Here is a 16,638-nt window from a genome sequence, read left to right on the forward strand (position 1 = left end):
TCATGAATCACTAGAAAACAAAGATTTTTTTTCACATGATGACAAGTATGACACCATTATTACATTTAATAAAATCTTCAGTGATTCTATGTTATCATCTAGCTCACTGTGTAAATAGAAATATCTCTGTCTCCAAAATGTATGTTTACATTTATGTTGTTCCAAAAAGAGTCCTAGCCATCCAAAAAGCCAATTTTTTATTATGGTTTTTAAAACTTTTATGAGTATACAATCTAACGTTTTAAAATATTATATAAAGCATACTCATAAATGAAAATAATATGCTATTACAATAAACTCAGCAATTATGTTTATCATTGTAGCCTAGACCAGTGAAACTTTATAATGGAAAGGCACTAGCTCAAGGGTTGGCACTTGGGAACCCCCACTTCAGTCCCACCACTAATTATCATATAATGAATTAATCAGAGGCCCAGAAAAAGTACACTATTTACACAGGGTCATATAGCTCATAAGAGTCAAAAAGCAGACAAGTCGGTATGCTCAGACCTCTGGACGTTCAGTTGAAATTTTTTGACATTCCTGAGTTAAAAATGTATGAAGACTGATTGAAATATTGAGTATTACATAGTATTTATATATTTTGCTTAGAAGATATATATGCCAAATATTATGATTTTAACACGATTGAAAAAAATAATTATCACCAACATACAAACATAATTTGTATGTTGTCACATACAAATTATCTGTTGTGACAACATACAAATTATAACAACCTCCACTGAGGGTGGCTGAATTTTATATTTGAAATTCCATGTTGAATGATCTAACCTAATGTGATAAAGAAGTTTTCAGAATAAGACTGTCAAGGAAAGCAGTGACACAAAAGCATGAGCTACATATTTTTTCTGTTCAAAAAACTATTTCTGACATGATAATGAGTTCTGCAGGGAGATTATTAGAGTTATCATCTTGTAATGATGATAAGTCATTGTCATCATTGTCCAGCAATGTCTTGTACTCAGTGTCCCTGGCACATATGCCCATATTGAACTAACCTCATCATTGCAACAGTAGAAATGAACCACCAAATATATTTAACAAACTCTCTACTTCCAAATTTCTCAAAAAATCTTGATTTCTTATTGGCTGGTTTCTAAAAATTTAAGGAACAACTTAAGCCTAAAAAATTGACAATTTCATGTTTTAGGTTCGTAAAATTAAAAGTAATAAAGTTTGTTTATGATAAATAGATGAAAATATTACATGTTTTCTTGACAGTTTATAATTTTCAAAATTTGAATTGTACATGACTTTACGTAATGTATTATTTTATCATCAAATACATGTTGTTGCTTGTAATGTCCTTTCCTCTGCATTCAACTTGAAAAAATTATATGCCAGTAAGATAAATAAAGATCCTAGTGAAACAATCTCCTAAATCAAGGAAAGAGAGAGAAAGAAACAAACATATCTAGTTTGTCTTTTCTTTATTCTATTCAGCCTTTAAATGACAGATTTAATGTCTGCATTTAAATGCAAAAAACAATAGTTGACAAGAAACCTCCAAACTTAAAAATCTTATATTTGACTTGGTATCCCTCTTGCTGATTTACTGGCACCCAAGAGTTGCATTAAATCAGAAGTTAACAGCCATTTTTTAGTAGATATGTCCTCAGTTCTATAAAATGGCTTTTCTTTTCCTTGCAGAGCAGGCTTAATAAATAAAACCCTCTTTCACACTGGAATTAGACCCAAACTTTATTTTACCTTCATACAAAACAATCTGGATACACCATTTCTGAAATAATGTTAAAAAAGATGGCATTCTAGTCTGAAGCGAGTGAAACTGTATCAAAAGAGGTTCTAAATCATTTTTATATCCCCATAAATATGCCTGAAGTCGAATCCAAGAATAAATATTATGTAAAACAATTTATTTTTTGAGGTACAACAGGAATTACAGCACAGGGTAAGGCAAAAAGAAAATAGCTGTCAAACAGGTCAGTTGTGATAGGAGAGAAGGTTCTAAAATTATAGCCAGAAAACCTGAGTGTGAATGCCCACTTGATCTAGATTGAGTTGTTTAATAAGTTCTTCTCTGAAGAAATCGGGAAAGTAATACCTTTCTTATCAGATTTTAAGAACAATCAAAGAGATCACTAACCTAAATTGCAGTGCCTGGCACACAGCTTGGCATTGTAATCACTCAAAAATGCTCATAAAGTTGAAAGATATGATTTGAGATAAGTCAGTGCCCCCTATTAAAATACACCCACACCACACATAAAAACATGCATATAATGCACAATAAAAACCTTTAGAGCACTATTGTAGCACCGAAATCCCCAGTATTTCGTGGCACTCCTTGGAAATTATGGTCTAAGTAGCTTTTATTCTTAACTGTCCTATGATACAGATTTTCAGAAGGGAGTAATATATAGCTAATGTAGCAAGAGCTAATGTTAACATTATTTTTGCTTCACAAGCCCTTATGCAGAAAAGGACCGTGTGATGCTGAGATGCTGTGATTATTATTGTCCTTGTTTTAATGGAGGACCATGTTGATTGATGGTTAGCTGAAGAAAGACTACCACAATTTATGGGAAGGGAAGCAAGCAGTAGCATATAAAAGTATGGAACATATTATCTATAGATTCATAAGGTGCTGCTAAGTACAAAAGTAGTAGGCCCAAACAAGTACTTACTACACAGTTTGTCTTTGAGTTAATTATATAACGTATCAAATTAAATACACAGAAATTAAGTCAGAAAATGTGTATAGATGCCATGCTATTCTTTTATAAAACTGCCTTATAAAAATCCTCTCTCAGTTGCACAAACTTTATTCTGGTGACTATTCATTATTTTTGTATATCAATGATGGCCTACTGTAATTAGTAAACCAGTTACAAACACAGCTGTTTTCCAAACGATCTATATTTCAGTATGATTTGTGTCTATCCCTTTGTTGTTGTTTTTATTTATTCAAAATCCTTTTAAGTAGCAGATCTATTGAGAATTTAATCAAAGGTATAAAACTCTAGGCAGGAAAAAATTCATAAAGAAGCAACATTTTGAACATGCTTTGAAGGTATTTGAAACAGGATTTCTTCTATTTTACTTGAGGGAAAAATAAAGGAAGTAAAAATGCAAGCAAGATAATAATCTATTAATAATTAAGAAGAAACCACTGGCTTTGATTACCAGATTGCCTCAACCATGATGCATTTCTGGGTGAATAAAACTATATACATCCCCCATTCACGATGGTTAAGAGCAAGGAATCAGTTTCAGAAGAACTCACAATTAATCAAGTTAGTTTCCTCATCCATAAAACAGACATGATACCTGTTTAACTGGATTATTCTAAATATTAAATGAAAGTATATATGCAAATCACATAATAAATTGGTTTTAAATTGGCATCTCATATTTTTTTGCATAACATGAAAATACTTAGGATTTGGGAATTCTTGTTTTCCTTGATTTTCAAAATCAAGGCAATATCACATGATAGGTTAATCAGCTACTGCAACTCCTGGCCACTCAGTTCTTTTCCTCATGCTCAGCTTACCCCTGATATCCTTCTTTCTGGGTTTCTCCCATCTCCTCATCCACAGGAGCCATATCAACCACAGTTGATTCCTTCACAATTAATGCCTTCCCACCCATGAAGTCTAACATTTTGTTAATCCTATAAATGAGTTCATGCAAATGGACCAAGAGTAAAGATGCTGTTCCTTCCCTACCCCTCTTCAGATCTCAGCCTCCTGATACTCCATGAGTATTTCTGGAGGTATATTCTATAAAATTGGCCCTTCACTACTTTCCTTCCTTAGTTAAATATAATTAGTATATATGAAGCTATCTTTTGCTAAGTAATGTTAACTAGCCTTAGGGGAAGCAGGAGCAGGATTCAATAGAGCAGGCAAAAAGGTAAAATGTAAAAATAAATATGGTAAAGTCACTTTCCTTGATATGGTTAGTTAACTACAGTTGTTAAGACAGTAGACCAGGTAAGACGGAATTGGTATTCTGTAATAGATGAACGAAAGATGGGCGGGGCGCGGTGGCTCACGCCTGTAATCCCACCACTTTGGAGGCCGAGGTGGGTGGATCACGAGGTCAGGAGATCGATCGAGATCATCCTGGCTAAGATGGTGAAACCTCATCTCTACTGAAAATACAAAAAATTAGCCAGGCGGAGTGGCGGGCGCCTGTAGACCCAGCTATTTGGGAGGCTGAGGCAGGAGAATGGCGTGAATCCAGGAGGCGGAGCTTGCAGTGAGCCAAGATTGTGCCATTGCACTCCAGCCTGGGCAATAGAGCGAGACTCCATCTCAAAATAATAATAACAACAATAATAATAATAACACAAAATTAGCTGGGCATGGTGGCAAGTGCCTGTAATCCCAGCTACTAGGGAGGCTGAGGCAGGAGAATCACTTGAACCTGGGAGGCAGAGGTTGCAGTGAGCCAAGATCACGCCACTGCACTCCAACCTGGCCGACTGAGGAAGACTCCATCAAAAAAAAAAAAAAAGATATATTTTTAGGAAAACAACAATTCTAGTAGTTTAAAACAAAACATTTTGCCACTCTGACTTGTCAATAATAGATAGTAGTTAAATAATTAGTCATAGATTAAATAATTAGTCATAGATTAAATAATTAAATAATTAGTCATAGAACAAGTTATAAAGAATTTTAATTAAAGTGGAAGATCACAGAACATTTAGAAGCAAGAAAATTTATGAGAAAATTTGCAATTAGCTCAAAGAAGACTAGACCGCTAAAATATCTACCCACATTTTTCTAATAAATAATTATTTTACTTGGCAATCTTCCAAAAATATAAACATTATTTGTTCATAAACTCACACTAGTTTTCCATCAATTTATATTAAATGTTAAGTGTGTGATCACTGAATTTTTTCGAAGTCTCATATAAGGTTACTTTTCAAAGAAATTGAAGATTTTGGTGAGACTTAAAATACTGAGATGATAGATTTACTGCCGACTGGATCCGGGTTATTTCTTCAATGAGACATGTTTCAAACAGCTGACACTGTTGAGTAAGCAAAAGAGATGCTTGACTTTAAGCAACATGAATAATGCTGTTCATCAACAAATGTGCAAGATACTTGAAAAGTGCATAATCATATTCTTTCTCATAAACTGTCAGCTTGATTCTGTCCCCCAGGGAATAACAAGTCTTTATAAATCTACTGTGGCTATGTGACAAGGGAAAAATGTTCATCTGAGACACAAGCACAAATTCTCCTTGCCATGGACCTCTGCACCCAAACCAGCAGCAGCAGAAGCAGTTGAGGGCCACTTTTCTCATAAACAGAGAATTCTCTGATGCCCTTTTCCAGAACTACTTATTTGGGAAACAGAGTATATACCTCTCAACACTGTATCTAGAAACCAGAGTTTTTACCAGTTCAAACCAAACAGAAAAATAAGTCAATCCTGGGCGACCTTCTGCAGACAGAGGCTCCATGCTGATTGTTGGATGACATTTGACAAGTTTCACTGCTTTGTACTTAAAAATACAAGTTTAAGCAAATGTTGAACTTAATTACTTTTGTTTTAGTTGATATTTTAAAATAACACCATTTCAATTTTATCCACAATTCTTCTAGAAAGTAATCACACCTACATCACGAGTAATTTTGAGGAGTAAATGAGTTTACAAACACCAATTTCAGGCATGCACTAAATAAATATTAATGACTACAGAATTACAGCCTATTACATATTGCCATGTGTGAGGTTATACAATGTGCTTGATTATTTTATGCAACAACATAGGTAATACCTATTGGACTAAGAAAGGCATATATAAATAAACAAAAAGAAAATCAACTAAAGTATTATTGGAAAAGCACAGCAAAGTATCTTTGTTTCTAATATTAACTGTACAAAAAATAGATATATTAGTACTCAGCATTTTTCTGAAAACAAAAGAGAATATTAAATAATGTGATCAAGCAAAACTCATTATGTGATTTTTTTAAAAAATTATTTTTAAAACTTCATCAAAATGGTGTGAGATAAGTTTTAGTATAAATCTGTATAAATTATGTACTGACATTCATTTCATTTAAATAAATAATTTTTTATTTAATTGCCTACTAAACGGGAAAGTCTTAAATTATGAAATAACTATTAACTCCTTTAAAACTTATAATTCAGTTTATGGTTCTACTTTGCTAAAAAATCAACAAGCATCTTTTGAATTCTGTTGTAAAGACAAATCAATCATTAAAGTGAAAATGTGCCTTTTGGAGAATTTTTTGTCTGGAGAAAATTTTGATGAAATATTTACTTTTATCAGTTATAAATGGGAAGAAGAGTGTGAACATTCAGAAATGAAAGCCCACATCCTTAACTAGGAAACTGCTGACTCCCACACTGGGGATTTTTTTTTAAGGATGCAAATTGAGATGAAAATTACAAACATGACTAACCAAAACAGTAGAAAAAAATTTCCTTTTTCAGGGACATTAATACCAAATCTGTCTTCACTGTTGAAACGCTCTGGATATTTAAGCTCTCAGAGTGTTATATTTTACAATATCACTTCAAGAATAACTTAAGAGAGCCGAAGATTAAGTGAGATTTAATGTGAAGTCAACATAAAGACATGATTAGGGCTCAGTTTACAAAGACAATTTGTGTAAAATCTTTTCTTCCACTTTTTTGTTGTTGTTGTTCTACTTCCTTTAAAAATGTTTCAGCAATGTTGGAGTCTGACAATTTTTTTTTTTTTTTTTTTTTTGTTAGATGGAGTCAGGCTGGAGTTCAGGGGTGTGATCAAGACTCACGGCAACCTCCGCCTCCTGGGTTAAAGCAATTCTCCTGCCTCAGCCTCCTGAGGAGCTGGGATTACAGGTGCCTGCCACCACGCCCAGTTAATTTTTGTATTTTTAGTAGAAATGGGATTTCACCTTGTTGGCCAGAAGGGTTTCAATCTCTTGACTTCGTGATCCACCCATCTCAGCCTCCTAAAGTACTGGGATTACAGGCATGAGCCACGGTCCATGGCTTTTTTTTTTTTTTTTTTTTTTGAGATTGTATCTTGTTCTGTCACCCAGGCTGGAGTGGAGCCATCTTGCGGCTCACTGAAACCTCTGCCTCCTGGGTTCAAGAAAGCTATCTTGCCTCGGCCTCCTGAGTAGCTGGAATTACAGGCGCATGCCACCACGCCCAGGTAATTTTTCTACTTTTAGTAGAGACAGGGTTTTACCATGTTGACCAGGCTGGCCTCAAACTCCTGGCCTCAAGTGATCCACCTGCCTCGGCCTCCCAAAGTGCTGGGATTACAGATGTGAGTGAGCAAAGGCACCCAGCTAGACTAATGCATTTAGGTAAAATTCAGTAAGTGAACATTGTCATCATATTCTTCCCCTTTACATTGCATATAACTCTGTTAATTTGACTTAAAGCCATGGAAACTTGAACTAACATAAAAACTGAGCTGTAATTGAGCTTTAACTTGTAAGATAAAATCTGTGATGTTCTACAAGCTCTACTATAACCCTTTCTGAAATTGTGCTATGAAACTTAGCTCTAACATGCAGAAAAATTTACTCAGTATAAATATAATTCTGTGTACAATTACCTACAGACTTAGGGATGGTGCTGTAAAATTTAAACATAATAAATAATTTAATAAATTATAATTATATTTTAATTTTTAAAGTTATAAATTTTTCATTTGCATTCTGGGACAGGAAGATTGATGCAATTTTTTCCATAAAACACACCCACCCACAGTATTTTTGCAATAATGATGAAGTATGCTCACACCAATAGATAAAATTATGCTTCTTTGTAATAACATGATTGATTAAGATAATGAAGCCATGTATGCTACAAAATCTTTCATAATATGCTTTTTATATCTTTTTTATTGTTACAACATGTGTTCCTGCATCCAAAAAGTATTTTCAAACAAAAAAATTGTATTTGCAATAGGGATATGTTCTGAGTCGATGTAATAGAAAAACTCAACCTTGCTGAGAGTTTGTAATGTAATCAAGGTTGGAGTGTTTTGAGGAGCATTGAAGAAACATACAGTGGTGTGGGATGAGGCAGGTGGGATCTACACTTAAAAACTGGATGGCCTTGTCTCTTCGGATTGAATGGATTGTGATTTGGTTTATATTTTGCTGTTGCTGCATTGCATTTAATATATTACCAAAAGGAAAGATCCATATTTCAAATTAATGCTCAAAAATAATAATGAACACATTATGTGAAACAATAGATTTGATTTGAGAATATTGAATGTTTTGCAGTATCAGCACTTTTAATCCTTTTCATTTATACAAATAATGAGAATTTCATACCACATATACATACTAATCTAAAAAGTTAGGAAACTATACAGAATATGTGTTGTGAAGTATACTTTACACAAAGTAAGTTAAAATGGTATATTTGATTTAAAACTTGCTTTCTTATATTTCATTTTTTGAAAAAATTCAAATATTTATGCAGTTGTTTTTTATTACGCAAGGCAACTGTATACAAAAATTATTAATCACTTTGAGAGGCTGAAGTGGGTGGATCACAAGGTCAAGAGATCGAGGCCATCCTGGCCAACATGTAAAACCCCCTCTCTACTAAAAATACAAAAAAATAGCTGGGCATGGTGGCACACGCCTTTAGTCCCAGCTGCTCAGGAGGCTGACGCAGGAGAATTGCTTGAACCCAGGAGATGGAGGTTGCAGTGAGCCTAGATCACGCCATTGCACTCCAGTCTGGCGACAGAGCAAGACTCTATCTCAAACAAAAAACAAAAAGCAAAAAAAAAATAAAATAAAATCACTCATCAAAACAGTGAAAGGTATATTTTATCAACTATCAATCTATATTTTTCAACATTGACACTTATTATAATTTGTTATTATTCAATGATAAGGGCTTTTTGTTAGTAAACATTATCAGTAAAAGAGATTTACATAGGTAAATGATTATTAATAGTCAGGAACAGTTATATCTCTACATTTGAACTACAAAAAAATCTAGTAACACCTCTAAAAGTTGGCATAATGTCAATGCTACTTTGATGGTCCTATGTCCTATGACATTTGAAAAGTGTACCAGTAAGAAAATGTTTAATTATTTATTTGAGGAAACAATAGTTTAAATAATATTCTTCAAAAGAGTAATTTCAGGGGTGGGAGGATAAGATGGCTGACTAGATGCAACCATCTCGTGCAGCTGGGTGGTAGCCTAGCTACCAGCCATTACACTAAAGTATCATCTACTAGGTTGTATCCCAAACTACAACACCAAAAATTATCTTGCTAATGTGCATACCTGTGAAACTAGGCACAAGAATCCACTGACACATAAAGGTCTTGTATAGAGGACTAGCCCTCTGAAAGAATCCAGAAACATAGCCAACTACTTATACTAAACATACACCATGGGTAAAGGAACACCGATCCTCCCAGATGAGGAAGAATCAGCAGAAGAGTTCTGGAAATTCAAGTGAGAGTGTCTGCTTATCTCTAAACATGTCCACTAGATCCCCAGCTATGGAACTTAACTAGTTTGAAATAATTAAAATGATAGACATCAAATTCAAAATCTGGATGCTAAGGAAACTCATCGAGATTCAAGAAAACATTAAAACCCCATCTAAGGGATCCAATGAATCCAGTAAAATGATCCAACAGCTAAATGATATAATAATCATTTTTTGAAAATAACCATACTGAACTTTTCACTGCAAGAATTTAATAACATAATCAGAAGAATTAACAGTGGAATCGGCCAAACCGAGGAAAGACTCTCAGAGCTTGAAGATTGGTTCTTGGAATTAACTCAGTCAGACAAAAATTTTAAAAGAACATAAAGGCCGGGCGCGGTGGCTCAAGCCTGTAATCCCAGCACTTTGGGAGGCCGAGGCGGGTGGATCACGAGGTCAGGAGATCGAGACTATCCTGGCTAACATGGTGAAACCCCGTCTCTACTAAAAATACAAAAAACTAGCCGGGCGTGGTGGCGGGCGCCTGTAGTCTCAGCTACTTGGGAGGCTGAGGCGGGAGAATGGCGTGAACCCGGGAGGCGGAGCTTGCAGTGAGCCGAGATCACGCCACTGCACTCCAGCCTGGGAGCACAGCGAGACTCCGTCTCAAAAAAAAAAAAAAAAGAACATAAAAAGTTAAACAAAATCTCCAAGCAATGTGGGATTATACGAAGAGAACAAATCTATGACTCATTGGCAATCCTGAGAGAGAGTGAAGGGGAGAGAATAAGACGCTTGAATATATATTTGAAGATATAGTCCCCAAAAGTCTAATTCTCCTAGAGGTTGACATGTAAATCCAACAAATACAGAGAAGCTCAGCTAGATACTACACAAGATGACAATTCCCAGGGCACACAGTCATCAGATTCACCAAGGTCATCACAAAAGAAAAAGTTCTTAAAGGAAGCTAGAGAGAAGGGTCAAGTCATGTACAAAGTCATGTACAAAAACTCATGAGGTGCACAGTAGACATTTCACTAAAAACTTTACAAGTCAGAATATATTGACACATATCTTTTTCTTTCTTTCTTTCTTTCTTTTTTTTTTTTCTGAGATGGAGTTTAGCTCATTGCCCAGGCTAGAGTGCAGTGGTATGATCTTGGCTCACTGCAATCTCCACTTTGCAGGTTCAAGTGATTCTCCTGCCTCAGCCTCCCAAGCAGCTGAGATTACAGGCATGTGCCACCACACCCAGCTAATTTTTGTATTTTTAGTAGAGACAGGTTTCAACATGTTGGCCAGGCTGGTCTTGAACTCCTGATCTCAGGTGATCAGCCTGCCTCATCCTCCTAAAGTGTTGGGATTACAGGCATGAGCCACTGCACCCAGCCTATTTTAAGCATTCTTAAAGAAAAGAAAATACAACCAAGGATTTTATTTCCCACCAAACCAACTTCACAGGTGCAGAAGAAATAAAACTTTTGTTAGATAAGCAAATGCTATGGGAATTTATTTCAACTAGAACAGCCTTACAAGAGGTCCTTAAGGGAGTGCTAAACATGGAATTAAAGAATGACACCTGCTACCACAAACACAACAGATCCTGGAAAGGCTGTAAAAAAAAGAGAGTTCTTATTCATGTTGGTTAGAGTGTAAATTATGTTCAGCCACAGTGGCAAGAAGTTGGGAGAGTTCTCAAAGAACTTAAAACAGAGCTACCATTCAATCCAGCAATTGCATTACTGTGCGTATACCCAAAGGAAAATAGATCTTTATACCAAAGAACACATGCATTTGTATGTTCATTGCAACACTAGGCACAATAGCAAAGACAAGGAATCTGCCTAGGTGTCCATTAATGGTAGATTGGGAAAAAAAAAAAAATGTGGTACATACAACGTGGAATACTATGCAGCCATAAGAAAGGAATAAAATCATGTCTTCTGCAGCAACATGAATGGAACTGAAGGCCATAATCTTAAGCAAATTAAATCAGGAACAACAACAACAACAACAACAAAAACAAATACCACATGTTCTCGCTTATAAATGAGAGCTAAAATTAGCACACGTGGACATAAATAAGGCAAAAAAAGAGACACGGAAGACCACTGGAAGAGGGAGGGAAGGAGAGGGAGGAGAGAGAGGATGGGTTGAAAAACTACTGGGTACAATATCACTACCTGGGTACAATATACTCATGTAACAAACTTGCACATGTATCCACCCATATAATAAAAAAAAGTTGAGTTTCTTAAAGAGTGATTTAAAACACAGAATATGCTAAATTTCTAAATAATTCAGTGTAATTCTAGATGATCCTTAAGAGAAACTATGACAACAATTTTGACATTTCTATAATATTTTTACAGAAATTTATCACAGAAATGTTTTAGCAGAAATTTATAAATGCATAATTTATAACAGAAATTATAAGTTTTACCTTATAAATCACTTCAGGAACGTTTGGTGTGTGTTCTTATATATTGCGGTGGTTGAGTCCTGCATAAAAATAAAACAAAAATATAAAACATGTATTTCAACACATACAAATCTATGCATAGTTAAAACATATTTATTATGTTACACATTAAACAGAACTGAGTTTGGAGAGCAAATACATTTTTGAAGAGCTAAATTTTTGATAGGTTTGAACTGCTAGATTTTTTTTTTCTTTTTAGGGGATGACATTTTGAAACTATGTCCAGTTAGAATTTTAGCTCCATCATGTGTTAGCCATGTAGACACGGGCAATTTAGTCTTGTTCTTTGACCCTTGGTACGTCAAGACATAAAGAAGTTTTAACTTCAGTGTTACAAGTTATTTAAACACTTAATATTACGCCTTAAACATGGTCAAAATTTAAATATAAACTATTTTAATGATTTTACATAATAGAAAATGTTTATAAAAGTTATTTTCATAAATTTAATGTTTTATGATTTGAATAACCACTATACTTTCAAAGAGAATATGAATAGAAATGCAAGAAACAACGTTCAGTATAACCTGAAGTATAACATGATTAGCAAGGGAGTATTGTAAATCAATTAAAATATATATTGTTCTAGAATTATGACTTTTATTTCAATAAATTAAACTTGAATATAATCCCTAATGCATACATTACATGCAGTATACCGAATAATATATATGTTGTATGTATACACAACATAATGCTTATTGGATTGAAGTGTTAACACTGGAAAGTCAACATTAAAAGAAGAAAACTAAGAGGTAAAAATATGTACTCAGAAGATAATAATCCCTTTCAGAAGCCAAAAGCAGGAACATAAGAATTATGGTTATTCTCTGACCTTAGCCCAAATCAGCTTCCTATGTCCTTAGTTGACAATGTGATTTGATACATGATTTCTATTTCCTAAAACTGATAAAAATTACACTTACAGAGCTCAAACAGATGCCTCAAACATTTTAGGAGTATGTCAGTCATTCAGCAATTATTTATTGAGTGTTACTATGTGCCAAACATTATTATTTATACTAGGAATGCAACACATAACAAAAGAGATAAAAGACACTACCCTCATGGTACTTATGAGAGGTGACAGTGTGCTAGCAGCCCTCACTCTCAGCGCCTCCTGTGCCTCGGCGTCCACTCTGGCGGCGCGTGAGGAGCCCTTCCGCCTGCCACTGCACTGTGGGAGTCCTCTCTTTGCTGGCCGAGGCCACAACCGGCTCCCTCCGCTTGCAGGGGGGTGTGGAGGGAGAGGTAGGGGCAGGAACCGGGGCTGCGCGCAGCGCTCACAGTCCAGCGCGAGTTCCGGCGGGCGCTGGCACGGGCTCAGGCTTGGCGGGCCCCGCACTTGGCACTTGGAACGGCCGGCGCCGCCAGCCCAGGGCAATGAGGGGTTTAGCACCCCACCAGCAGCTGCAGTGGGTGAACAGGGTCCCCCAGCAGTGCCAGCCCGCCAGCACTGTGCTGGAGTTCTCGCGGGGCCTCAGCTGCCTCCCCGTGTGGCAGGGCTCGGGACTGGGACCTGCAGCCCGCCATGCCGGAACACCCCGTGGCGGTGAGTTCTCGCGGGGCGGGAGCCTCCTCCAGGAGCGCGCTCGGTCCCATCAACCGCCCAGGGACTGAGGAGTATGGGAGCAAGGCGCGGAACTGGCAGGCAGCTCTGCCCTCGGCCCGGTGCGAGACCCACTAGGTGAAGCCAGCTGGGCTCCTGAGTCTAGTGGGGACTTGGAGAACTTTTATGTCTAGCTAAGGGATTGTAAATATACCAATCAGCACTCTGTGTCTAGCTCAAAGTTTGTAAATGCACCAATGAGTACTCTATATCTAGCTAACCTAGTGGGGACTTGGAGAACTCTTCTGTCTAGCAGTCTGTGCCTAGCTAAAGGATTGTAAATACACCAATCAGCACTCTGTCAAAATGGACCAACCAGCTCTCTGTAAAATGAACCACTCAGCTCTCTGTAAAATGGACCGATCAGCATGAAGTGGGTGAGGTCAGATAAGGGAATAAAAGCAGGCTGCCTGACAAGCCATTCTGGTTTCCTGCTACGTGGTGGGTGCTGTGTTCTTGTGCTCTTACAGTAAATTTTGCTGCTGTTCACAGTTTGTATTCACATTGCTTATTTGAGCTGAACACTCACTGGGAAGGTCTGCAGCTTCATTCGTGAAGCTAGCGAGATCACGAACCCACCAGAAGAAAGAAGCGCCAGACACATCTGAATGTCTGAAGGGACAAACTCCGGCCACAACATCTTTAAGAACTGTAACACTCATCACCAGGGTCCGAGGCTTCATTTTTGAAGTTAACAAGACCAAGAACCCACCAATTCTGGACACATTCACATTTTGGGCATGCTGGGAGGGGTGGATGAGAGAAAAGTATACACCCAAATAGGCAAATATATATTGTATATCAAGTTTTCCTAAGTACTGTGAAGACAGAAGTTAAGATGTGTCAGTGTTCGTCAAAGTAGAAATGTCTGATACCTGATAGCTGGAATCTGGGTGAAAAAAATCGGGAGTTGAAGAGAGTCTGAAGTGTCTGCAAGGGGTTAACTAAGAGTGAAATGTAAGAACTGAGTCCTTTAAAGTCAGGGAAATGAGAAATAGCAATCACTAGGATGAGAAAAGTAGGAAATGGGCTATGATGTTCTGGAAGTACTAAGAGAAAAACGAGATTTGTAGTAGCTTGGTGGTCTCTTGTCTATCATCTATATATCTGTCTATCATCTATCTGTCTGTATCTATCCATCCATCCAACATCATCCTCTATCTGCTTGTCAGGGCAAAACTTCCAGAGTCTGTTAGAACATGTAGTACTCATAAGCTTCAGGGTTACCATAACACCTCCATGGACCTTTTCCAAAATGACCACCTTAAAACTAAGAGTAAATAATATCTGATGTGACTGATTTCCAAGTTTAATTCCAGGAACTATTGATGACACAGTGTTCCCGTGGGCTGTCATTAGGAACTGGTGCTCATCACAACTAATGCACAATATGTACACTGCAACCCAGGCTTACATGATTTGGGGTGAGAAGCAGCAAAGATTTTCAAGCGATAATTTTAAAAATTGAGTTATTAGAATATTATACTCTATGGAAAATCATGTGTAAGCATGTGGGGACCTATTTATACATAGCTGACATTTTGTGCTAAGGTTAATATAGACTCTTTGGAAAGAAGGCAAAAAGCATATGGCTGATCATTTTATCTTGGCTCTATTGCTACCATAGAATAAGCAGCACCCTCTGCAGTGCATAGAGCCCAATGCACAGCTCTGACTCTAAATGTGATACGGTCTCCTTGAATAACTGTTTAATATCTGACAGAAGAAAATTAAGTTTCAATAGTTCTTAGTATATTGACAAAAACTCTGTCAATTAGGAAATGTCACCAATAAACAATTCAATTTCCTGCATTGTATACATTTATTTAAATGCAATGAAACAATTCATTCAAATAGTTTTGAAAAAGAATTTATAATATTTACTTCTAAGAAACATATATTTCACTTCACTTTAAATCACACCATCTTGTCTCCTTTATCAATCTCAGTGTGCCTAATGTTTTAAAATGCAACGATTATTTTACAGAAGATTTCAGCAGTATTCATTTTCATGTCTGAGCTCTTGAAATAATAAAGTATACGCTTAACTAGAGAAGGAATGTGTTAAAAATATGTATGTAGTTGTACAAAATGTATTCTCACTTATTATATAGGTCAGTACTTCAAAGTTTTCTACGTTATTTTGCAGAGCCCTTCATTTCAATTCATTCTCCAATTTACAGGTTTATAATATAATCACAATAACTAAAGTCTCTGCAGGTTGACCAGAAATAACAACAGCAAAACATAATATTATGTGGCAGCATAATAACATATTGGAATCCTTTGTTGTAAGTTTCTCATTGTGTTTTTATAGAACCAGGCTAAATAAAAATGAGAATTCAAGTTTTTATTTTTAAAAATCAGAAACTCTCCGTAAGAGTGTCACTAAGAAAAAAATACATAGAAGATGTCTGTTGAAGTAAGCTTTACTCCCGAAGTCACGTCCTCCTCCAAGGAAAACTCATATTCAAAAACTATTTTTTCATCCAATATTTACTCATTTAATTTGCTAACCATCTTTACTATACTTGGTTTCAGTCAGCATTCCAATAACTGAATTTAAACAGCAGAAAGGACAATCCTCCATGTGAAAAGTTGTGTTTGTAATGTTAAACTGCACATAAATTTGGATATATTAATGCTGTTTAACCTTAAATCACTATTTCTAATGTGATATTGGATCAGCAAAAATCCACCAATTAATTTTTGAACAAATTATCACATATATGGTTATAACTTTTAGTTTTTATTTATTTGTATTTAATTTTAATTATTTTTCAATTCAATGCCCAAATCTTACAACATGAATGTTTTTGGTTATTATTAGTTTCATATTTATGTGTTCAGTATCATTAAATCAGAAACAGAAAGTCCTAAAATACCCTAACACTACAGGAATATGAAGAGGTGGCAATTGCCTGGTTTTGTATACAAAGAACTCAGAGAAAGCTGGTATGAATAATCAAAAGATGAACTCCAGGTGTACTGACCCTGAGATTCACTATGAAATTCATAAGTCAAGCTGTAGTTAAAACCTTGATTTTTGCTAGTAAAGCCCCTGAGCAGAGAACCTAGGTAGGCCGTG

The 16,638-nt window shown here is 36.0% G+C and overlaps 1 protein-coding gene across 3 annotated transcripts in view; it reads right to left on the reverse strand.

Annotated features, from left to right (window-relative positions):
- Positions 1-16,638, reverse strand: part of CDH18 (cadherin 18) — a 1,123,324-nt gene that overhangs the window by 775,585 nt on the left and 331,101 nt on the right. For all 3 annotated transcript variants that reach the window (XM_025387876.1, XM_025387869.1, XM_025387867.1), the window contains exon 2: positions 11,903-11,961. The gene's annotated coding sequence lies outside the window, so the exon portion shown is untranslated. The remainder of the gene's footprint in view (positions 1-11,902; positions 11,962-16,638) is intronic.

This window comes from Theropithecus gelada, chromosome 6, assembly GCF_003255815.1.
Source record: "Theropithecus gelada isolate Dixy chromosome 6, Tgel_1.0, whole genome shotgun sequence".
NCBI lineage: Eukaryota > Metazoa > Chordata > Mammalia > Primates > Cercopithecidae > Theropithecus > Theropithecus gelada.